Here is a 10,261-nt window from a genome sequence, read left to right on the forward strand (position 1 = left end):
AGCCTAGTAGATGGGAGGATTGTCTCACTAAGTATTTGTGATAATACTTACGCATCTCAATTGTTGTTTGTGGTGTGTAGGTATGTGACGTGGAATCATGGCGATGAGGAGGAAGATGATCTAGGGTCTCGGTTGTGTGTTGTTGGATATTTTGATGTTGGAACCTGGTTAAGTAGCATGCTAGGTTATGGGTTAGAATGGTTAGGAGTCTTCGTGTATTGATGGTATGTTTTCGCTGTGCCTATTGGTATATATAGGTTTATTTGTGAATTGTGGTATGTTTGGTTTAATTAAATATTATGGGGTGTTTAATTATATTATTGTTAAAAAAAAATCGGGTCGGGTTGTTTCAGATGACGTCCATTCCAGGCGTGATGGTCGAATGCATGCTGGTGCTCCTTCCTGGAAGCACGTCCAAGTCGCATGTCGGTCGAGTCACATTGCTTCTATCCCAGGAGTGCTGGTCGAGTGGAATGTCGTCTCTCCCAAGAGTGCTGGTCGAGTCGCGTGGTGTTTCTCTCAGAACTATTGTCTGTACCTTTACACTTTTGTCTCTTTTTCAATATTTTATTATTCGATGCAATTGTCATTCGTTTGTGTTTGTATGTCGTTTATCATGAGATCTGAGTAGTGAACCAAAGTTTCTAGGGATGGGATAGGTTAGTAAGTGTTCTTAATCGATTAGGATGTTTTTGACTGATTGTTTTTATCAAAATTCCCTTCTAGATTAGTGTTATTAATGTTAGTTTCAGACTGAGAGGTTGAGACTAGATCTAGGGTGTTTTGCCATCGAGAGATGTTTGTTGAAATGCTTGAATCAACTTATGCTAGAGATTTATTCACTTAGCCTAAGAGATTAGATGTGTAAGGAGTTTATTGACAATAACGAGATGGATTTTAATGCATGCTTGGTCATGTTTCTCCAATGAGAGTTGGATAAGGGAGTGATTAGGTTTGATTTTTTCTACCATGAGAGTGGATTAGTAGGGATTATAAATTCGTTGTCTAGGGAATAGCTAGCTTGAGGCTTGTAAAACATTCTAGGTTGATTAGGAATTACTTATGAACCGATTACCCTATCCTTAGGAGCTTTCGTATTTTGACTGTTTAAACTTTTATTCTTAATTCGACCCGTTGCCCGAACTGGTACTCGATTATCAGCTTTGTGTACCCCCTCAAGTTGTTCATCATTGTGTTCTTGATTTCCCTGTTATTCGATCACTCACTTGATCCGGTACTCGATTGCTTACATCATGTACTAAGGTCGAGTGGTTCTTGTTTTATTTCCTTTATTTTTGTTCACCTTAGATTGATAGATAAAACTCCCATTATTGATTGGCTTGACTTGCATTGTTCTGATTGCATTCTATCTTTTAACAATAACCGTTTGGATTGATAACCCTTTGTACTACAACTGCATAGGGAATTAATACCCTGTGTGAAAATCCTTTTATCAAGCATGCTATCCATTTTCTTCAGTTAAGATAACCTCTTCAAAGAAGCAGGAGCAAATCTCTATCCCAACCTCGGCTCGCAAAATAAGTAACCTTGACTATGTTGCAAACAGAAGCATGACTGAGTTGGCAGATCACACACTTATGCAGTTACAAAACCCTAAGAATAAGGGAGGAGGTATGCTTCATAAAAAAAATTGTAGCTAATCAGCAGATTCTTAGGACGTTTGTCAGCTCGGATACCAATGTAATGGATTCCTTGAATGGTGAACCCGTAATCTTTGAGCAAGTCACTGACTGACTTCTTAGTGGAAGATGTTTCTCCTTTCTTCCGGTGGAGTAGAGGCTTTTCTACTAACAGTCTAGTCCTGAACTCGATCATTGGTGGAACTATCACCCCGATACCCACCTGGAGTCGATTCCAGAGATTGCGGCTGACACAGAAATAAAGTTGGCTCTCTAGATCCGAAAGAAATTTTGGACATTGCTGACGTGTCCACACGCTTGTTGCGCCTTTGATTGGCTGGGTGACGGCACATTAGGGTGTTATCACTAGCTGATGGCGAAGTAGTCTCGTTAGAGGCAGGTTTCTTCGATACTTGGACCATGTTTTTGGTCTTCGTAAAGGAAAAATGTAAACTGGACGAATTGGTCTAGAATCGCGATTTGTGAAAATTAAGGGAAAAGGGAGGGGGATTACCTTCGATTTGAATACATGGAGTCGTATGACGGTTTGCGTAAAGGAAAAATATAAAGTCTCCCTCGCTCGTAGTTCAAATGATTAGTCTGCTACTTCTAGGAGATAGCGGATTCTCAGTAATGCTTTTGCAAGATGGGACCTTGCAAATTCAGTGATATCTTCATTTATACCAAGCTAAAAGAAAATCTTTCACTTTGACGATCTCCGAGTTATGTCATTTCTCATGAAACTTGGGAGGATTAATTGTTGGATGATGATTGCACCAACCGGTTAACCCGGAATAAACCAAGACATATCGAATTCGAGCGGATAGGCGAGAAGCCTGGCTCATCAAGCCATTAGGTCAAGGAAGGACATTAAAGTTAGTCTCCTCGGATGATCAACCGAATCGGTCGTCGACTTAAGGAGCAAGAAAAGAATCAAGCGAAATATACAAAGATATTCGCTACCTAATGAGAGAGAAAATGTTTCTTTAACAGAATAAATAAACTTTACATATCACGAGTTAGATTTCCCACGTATAAAGAGGACACTAGTAAAAAACACTTGTATAGTTATTTTGTTCCCATTTCGCTACAAGTGCGTTGTAGATAATAATTGCTACGTCTATTTCGTCACTACACATAATTTTTGTTACGACTACATTGTAGAAAAATAATCTAAGATTTTTAACTTAAGGCTACAAACTATTTTGTCCCTTCACTTGTAGTAAAATTGTTACAAAACAGGTTTATAGTTTTTTGTAGAAAACTTGATACGAATAGTTACTAATTTGCAACAAAATCAATAAACTAAAATTTTGTCACTAATATGTAGCTTTTTGTAGCTATATTTTGTTATCACTAATTTCGTAGCAATACTTTGTAACAATATGGATGATTTCTACTAGTGGGAGGCGAGAAGTTTTGTAAACACATCAATCATATTATTATTATTATTATTATTATTTTTGATTACTCAGAAGTGATCCTAAAGGCTTTCTAGGCCCAAAGACTAATGTCCATTTATATTTACTACTGGACCATCAATCACTAGACTTTAAATCACTTTTCTATTTTCTACAGGAAAGAAAATGAACTAACTCATGATTTCCTCTCTAATGTTTTTAATTTCGTAACAAGATTTTGAAAAATATTTCTGTAACACCCGTCCCGCCTTATCGGCCAAGACAAGGTGTTATTCAAATGGTCCCGCAAAAATGCTTTTTCTTAAAAATAAAACTCTTCAATCATAAAAATTCCACAACTCACAAATCTTTTAACTTGAGGGAAAAGATAAAATGGTGAACACAGTGACGACATTCTAATCACATTCAACAATCAGTGCGTAGCATAGAATCAGACTCTACATTCTTGACATACATCCAACAAGCATACTGTTTCACATAATACTCTACCTAGCATATAATCATAATATCATTTAAACCATATTTAAACACCAACACATTCATCGATACATACATTCATCAACATCGCTAAACCGAAATCTCATCAGCTTAGCATGGCACGAAACAAATCTCATGTTCGTCCAATCGCCATGTACAAAACAAATCCCATGTTCCGTCCATCATAAGGCACAAAACCAATCTCAGGTTTGCCCATCACAAGACGTGAAACAAATCTCATGTTCACGCCTCCATCACATAATCTCATTTCATATCATCATTCAACAATTATCATGTTACACATCGACTCATTCTATCATGCATTATATCATCATACCATGTCATCATACATTATAATCATATCACGCAATATCAACAATAGACATATCCAATCACATAGTTTCCAAACCTATACAAGCAATTCATGAAAATATGCTTAGAAAGTAACCATTGTGTTTATGCGATTACCACCCTCACCTTTGCTACTTAAATGTTGAAACTAATTTCTCCTTTCCCATGTCTGACCCAATATTAAAGAGCACTCATACAAGCTGCTGCTCCATCCAACCTCAGTTTGCCAACCAAACATTATAATGTCACCATTTATTCTATACAAACAAGCCGCATTAACACACATGTAAAACCACAACTAACCATTAAAATCACGATCCCACCGTTGCATATTTAGGTTGTAGTACCGTGAAGCTTCCCATCAAATCTCAGCACAATCGGGTAAGTTTTTGGACCACCAAACGCTGTTCCAAAGAGATAACCTCGAATCTGACTTCCGTCAGTTGCTACGAGCTCATGGCTTGATGGTGATCACGCCGGTGTTTTTATATTGATAAACTGATGTCAAATCCGGCGTCCGAGGAGCCTCCAAAGTTGCCTATTCAAACTGCTCTTATTTCTTTCTTACTCTTTCTTGTTCTTCTCTTCTCCACCTCTGATTTACTCCGACTTTGCTCCTCCACCACCACCGAGGCTTTCCACGGCCATAACATGAATAAACAGATCCCACCTGTGTTCTCCACCACCGTCGCAACGTCTCGTTCTCCTCTCTCCTTTACGACTACCGTTCTGTCCTCTTCTGTCTTTCTCTCCCTTTTCTATCTCTTCTTCCACTTCCATCTCTCGGATCCATATTGTCGTCTTCTCTTTCATGTCCTCTCTTCTCTTTCCAACTCTCTCACAAGCTTCCCGTCTCTCCTTCTTGCGGCGAGGGAGATAAATACGTAGATGTATATATATATATATATATATATATATATATATATGTGCACCAAACCCTTGTTTCTTTAATCAATAGAGTTACTGGATCTTCATGGGCTGAAACTTACTAACAAAAATCAGCTCATATCCCAATTACAGAATTGGGATGTTACAATTTCCACAATAATGAAGAAGAAGATTATTATGCTTATAAATTGGTTGTTTCATGTTGTAAACAATCTTTTCCTGACCTGCTAGATAGCTACGTACGTGTCTCTTTCTACGTAAAAGAAGATATGAAGAAAAACTCTCGGTGGACTTTTGATCGTTCCGTGGATTTTTTCTTATTTCGGTCAAACCAACTATAATTTCATATCCCTTATACCAAACTATAATTTCCTACATGCAACAATTTCTAATAACTAACCCACTTCTTATACCAAACTATATCTTTCCTCACTATATAATTTATTGGTGTCACATACTTTTATATCCCCTACACCAAACCAAGCTATATCCCACATACATTACCAACAATAATTTCTACTAACAAACCCCATTTCTGCTTGTTTTCCTCACTCTTTAACAAGTAAACCTAATTTTCACTTACTTTCGTGTCACATACTTTATCATTCCACTTCTACTTCACAAATCTTTCACTAAAACCATAGCACTACATGTATAAAAGCATAGCACTACATGTTCTCAAAAATCGAATCCTAAATTACTCTATGCATAAATCAATCAGAATGAAAAGTGCGATCACTTTTGTTGTTCTTCATATCCTCGCTCCCTCTCTTAACCAATGCTAGACCAAAGAGACCCACACTCCATACCCCTCTTGTGCACAATAGTGCTAATTTTTATGACAACAAAGTCGTTGCCCCTCCAACCGAGGACTAGCGTACATGGCCCAACTTCACTTCGGATCTCCTCAGAGAAGACAACTTCTTCTCTTGGATACTGGAAGTAGTCTTAGCTGGACGCAATGCTTCCCTTGCACCGACTGTTTTGACCAGAAGGTATATACAAAATACCGTCCGGGAGACTCAATTACATACCGCGATGCGATGTGTGAAACATCAGCCAGTAATAAATCAAATCCGCATTTCACATATCATCCTTTGACGAGGAAATGCACCTACCAACAATATTATTTAGACGACAGCAACATCAAAGGCACACTTGCACAAGAAATGATTACGGTGGATACGCTTGATGGAGGGTTCAAAAAGGTACATGGTGTATATTTTGGGTGCAACCATTTGAGTGACAGGGCAAGCATTACGGGAACGGGCATATTGGGCCTTGGTGTTGGAAAGTACTCTATCATAGGGGAGTGTGGCTCGAAATTCTCATTTTGCCTTGGTCGGATAAGCGAACCTAAAACTTCTCACAACTTGGGGATGGTGCAAACTTAGAAGGACATGCCACAGTAATAAACATAACCGAAGGTCAATATATGTTTAACTTGGTGTCCGTCATTGTTGGAGAGGAAATACCATTGGATGACCCGGTTGAAGTATTTGTTGACACGGGATCCGAGCTTTCTCACTTGTCCACAAGTTTATACTATAAATTTGTGGACGAGTTCGACGATCTAATAGGTAGACCTGTCATGTATGAACCAAGGCTGTGCTACAAAGCAGATGCCATAGAAAAGCTAGAGAAAATGGATGTTGGTTTTCCGTTCGCCGGAGGAGCTGAGTTGAGCGTTAATATCCATGATATCTTCATACCACAAGGTCCCCTTGGAGTTCGTTGCTTGGAAATAGTGAATAATAAGGGATCTTTTTCACAGATCATCATTGGGGTTATAGCAATGCAAGGGTATAACTTGGGCTACGACCTCAAAGCAAAAACAGCTTACGTTCAAAAACAGGATTGTGATATGTAGAAGGTGTAGTAGTGGATATATGTTGTCATTTATGTTTATTAAATTATCAATCAAGCTTATTGTAAGAAATTAAATTATACAATAAGTTCAAACTAAATATATTTGTGAAACGTATATGTTCAGATTTATTTATTATGCAGAGCTGAAGTAAAAGTATTGGATTTTCTAGAACAAGATTTCATCTTTAAAGCTACTTCTAATTAATGTATGGTTTGTATAGTTCGAAGTTAGTTTTTGTTTATGCATTAAATTTTAAGAAAAAGATAGTCTCATGTAAAGGATATCTTGACATTGAGAATTGGGAAATAATGAGATAAATAATTAGAAAGTAAAACCTATAGTTTTTTCTTTCATTCATTTGGTCTGCTCAACACCTTGAGCTATGCTCGTTGATCTAACTACAAGAATCGAGCTAATTCTTATATATATTTTTTAATTATATAGATGTAATAAGGTTATGAATGTCGTAACTAGAATTACCAAAAAAGTCTTAGTAGGTAGCTCAGGTGGTTAATTCCTGAGTTAGAAACAAAGTGGTACATATATGATAAAGCTAAGTTTCCTATTATAAGATAAATACAAATGTAAATAATACTTGATATATGTAATTATTTTTAATATATATCTAAATTTTTATAGAATTTTAACCATTGATTTTGGTAGTGATACTAAGATTTTTGTATGTGTATCCTAGCAGATTAAATTAACCTTATGTAGTTGTAGTATTTAAGGTGTCAATCCAAATGGGATGATGCTAGTCATTTAAGATACAATCAAGCAATCACAAGTTAAGCTAATCAAAGATGGTGTTTATGTCTAACAATCCTAGAATGATCAAAATGCAAAACGGAAATAAATTAGAGAACTAGAAACAAACATGCACAAGAAGCGAACATGAATAAGTAAAACCAAAAACAAGTCTAAGCATGAATTAAATAACAAGAACAGAAATGGTCTCAGGAATGCAATAACAATCAGAAAGATAGAAGTCCTAAGGATGGGAGTAATTGATGTCGGCGGAGTCTCCTAGTCTACAGAGTGTTTAACATGCCACAAGCAAACTATCCCTAGACAATGAACATCACAACTTAGCTAATTCAATCTCTTGACAGAAGCTACTCAGACTCGAACACATCCAAACCTAGCTCTCGCTAGAGAAACATGATCAAGAAGGAATGAAAAACAAGTTCATTCACGTCAACAAACATCCTAGACAACTAATCTCTTAGACTAGGAATGTAAGTCTCTGACACTAGTGTTGGAACTGCAATTTTTTGGAAAATGGCTGGTTTTGAGACAATGACTTTCCGGCGCCTTTCCGGCCAAATGGCTGCTTGGAATTGTCGGGTCAATAGTGCAATGGAATTCTGGTAATGAGTACTTACAAGATGGTATACTCATACGTTCAAAACGGAGTTGATTTGAATGAGAAATAAGAGTGTGATGTGAGCTACTTGGGATGGTTTGGGAAATATCCCACATCGAAAATATGACTGATTTTCACTCATATATATATAGTTTCACACTCTTCTAGTTTCAAAAGTGTGTAGAAGGAAGAGGGAAGGTTCCCACACGCAAACCGAACCGAACCGGGCACGGACGCGGGGCGGGCCAGGGACGGACGCGGGGCGGACTGGGCCGGGCTGGGCGTGGACGCAGGCCATAGGCCGTGGGTTTTTGGGCTTTTTGGACAGCTTTAGACCCATTTATTTTTTTGGAAAGACTTGGTGTGAACTCCAAGCAACTTGGGCAGTACTCCGAGAATATTCAGTTAATTCCACTATATATAGAGACACAACCTCTCATTATTTCTCACACTCAAAAACACAAAGACTCCTTCCTCTGAAGATTCCTCTCTCCCTCTCCCTTGCTTAGTCCAAGTAAGTTCTTATAGTTAGTAGTCTCGAGATTATAACGTATATTTGTTCGCTTTAGTTCTATTACTGGTGTGCTACTATAATAGTTCGTGATTGGTTATATCTTTGGATTCATAAATGGTGATTATCTGAAAGCACTTACGGCCGATTTATTGAATTAAGGAAAGAGATATCATATCTCGCCTCCGTGATTTATTTTCTGCTTTATATTATGCTGTTGTAATTCGTTCTTGATTTCGTTATTTAAATATAATTCGCATATTTTCTCAATTCGATTTTTGCGTTCCTAACAGTCTTAATTCAATAAACGGATTGAGAATTTTTTGAATTTTTATTATTTTAAAAACGATTTCAAAATCTTCTAAAAAACTATTTTTGCTTTCATCTTTTGGTGTTTACGCGAAAAGTTTTTAGAAGAACGCTTTTACTTATTTCTTATCTACTCCCTCTGGTTTCCACGAACGCTCTTAATAGTGAGTTTGTGAAACGAGTTTCTGCAAACACTTCTTAAGCGAGTTTGCAAAACTAATTCAGTGTAATTTTATTACTTGAATTGTCTGATTAATATACTAATCAGATCTGTTTATTGTGAAACAGAAAAAATGTCTGGAGACAACACCAACAACGTTGACGGTGCTAGGGTTCCTGCAACCCCTGTTGAAACTCTTGTAGATTTGGCTTTACGTCTTGCTAAAGAATTTGAAAACACGAAGCTTACCGATTCGGGTATGGAAAACGTACGCCAAAATCTGTTCGGTAATGGATCAACTCACATGGGGATACCACCTTCGGCTTCCAAAGGGATGATGCCAGATAAGTTCGATGGCAAAGCTGGGTCCAAAATGTAGCAAAACAAGATGTGCTACTACTTGGCCAGCATGAACATGGAACGATACCTCACAGAGGATCCACCAACTCTTCCACAAGGTGAAACTGATGTGTATGTGGTTGGAAGTATGGATAGATGGGCTCAAGGAGACTATTGTTGCAAAGGTTAGATTCTAAACTGTTTGGTCAATGATCTGTATGACCTTTACAGTATGTACAAGACTTCAAAAGCATTATGGCTAGCTTTGGAGACCAAGTACAAGACTGATGAGTCTGGGATGCAGAAATTCTCAACTACGAAGTTCCTGAACTTCAAGATGGTAGATTCCAAACCAATTATGGAACAAGTGGAGGCTCTTCAACGTATCTTTCAGGAGATTGATTTGGATGGGATGTCGATCTACAATGTCTTAAAAACGAATTGCTTGATCAAGAAGCTACCACCAGGTTGGTCAAATTTCAAGCATTATTTCAATGTTTCTTGATGATCTCATCCGTCGGTTGAGAGTTGAGGGCAACAATCGTGGAGCTCATTCGAAAGCTCAAAACCAGGGGCATGATGTTTATGTAGTTGAGCATGAGGTCAAGCTGAAAGGCAAGGGTAAAGGGATCTCTATTCCTCATAAACCGTTGAAGGTATCATCTGGACCAAACTTCTAGAAGAGCAACCATGAGAGGAAGTTCAAAGGAAAGTGTCATCATTGTGGTAAGATTGGACACAAGGCTGAAGTGTGCAAAAGCAAAGCCAAAGATCTCAAGTTGCAAGCAAACCTAACTGAAGAAGACATGGTTGCAGTGGTTACGGAATGTAACTTGGTTGATATCTTCAATCCAGTGGAGTGGTTCTACGACACTGGCGCTACCACACATATATGCACTCATAGGACCATGTTCACCACCTACGAGAAG

General features: G+C 37.9%; 1 pseudogene; it reads left to right on the plus strand.

The window, feature by feature from the left end:
* On the plus strand, positions 375 to 6,647 carry LOC109127964 (annotated as a pseudogene).

The sequence above is a fragment of the Camelina sativa genome, chromosome 12, assembly GCF_000633955.1.
Source record: "Camelina sativa cultivar DH55 chromosome 12, Cs, whole genome shotgun sequence".
Lineage (NCBI taxonomy): Eukaryota > Viridiplantae > Streptophyta > Magnoliopsida > Brassicales > Brassicaceae > Camelina > Camelina sativa.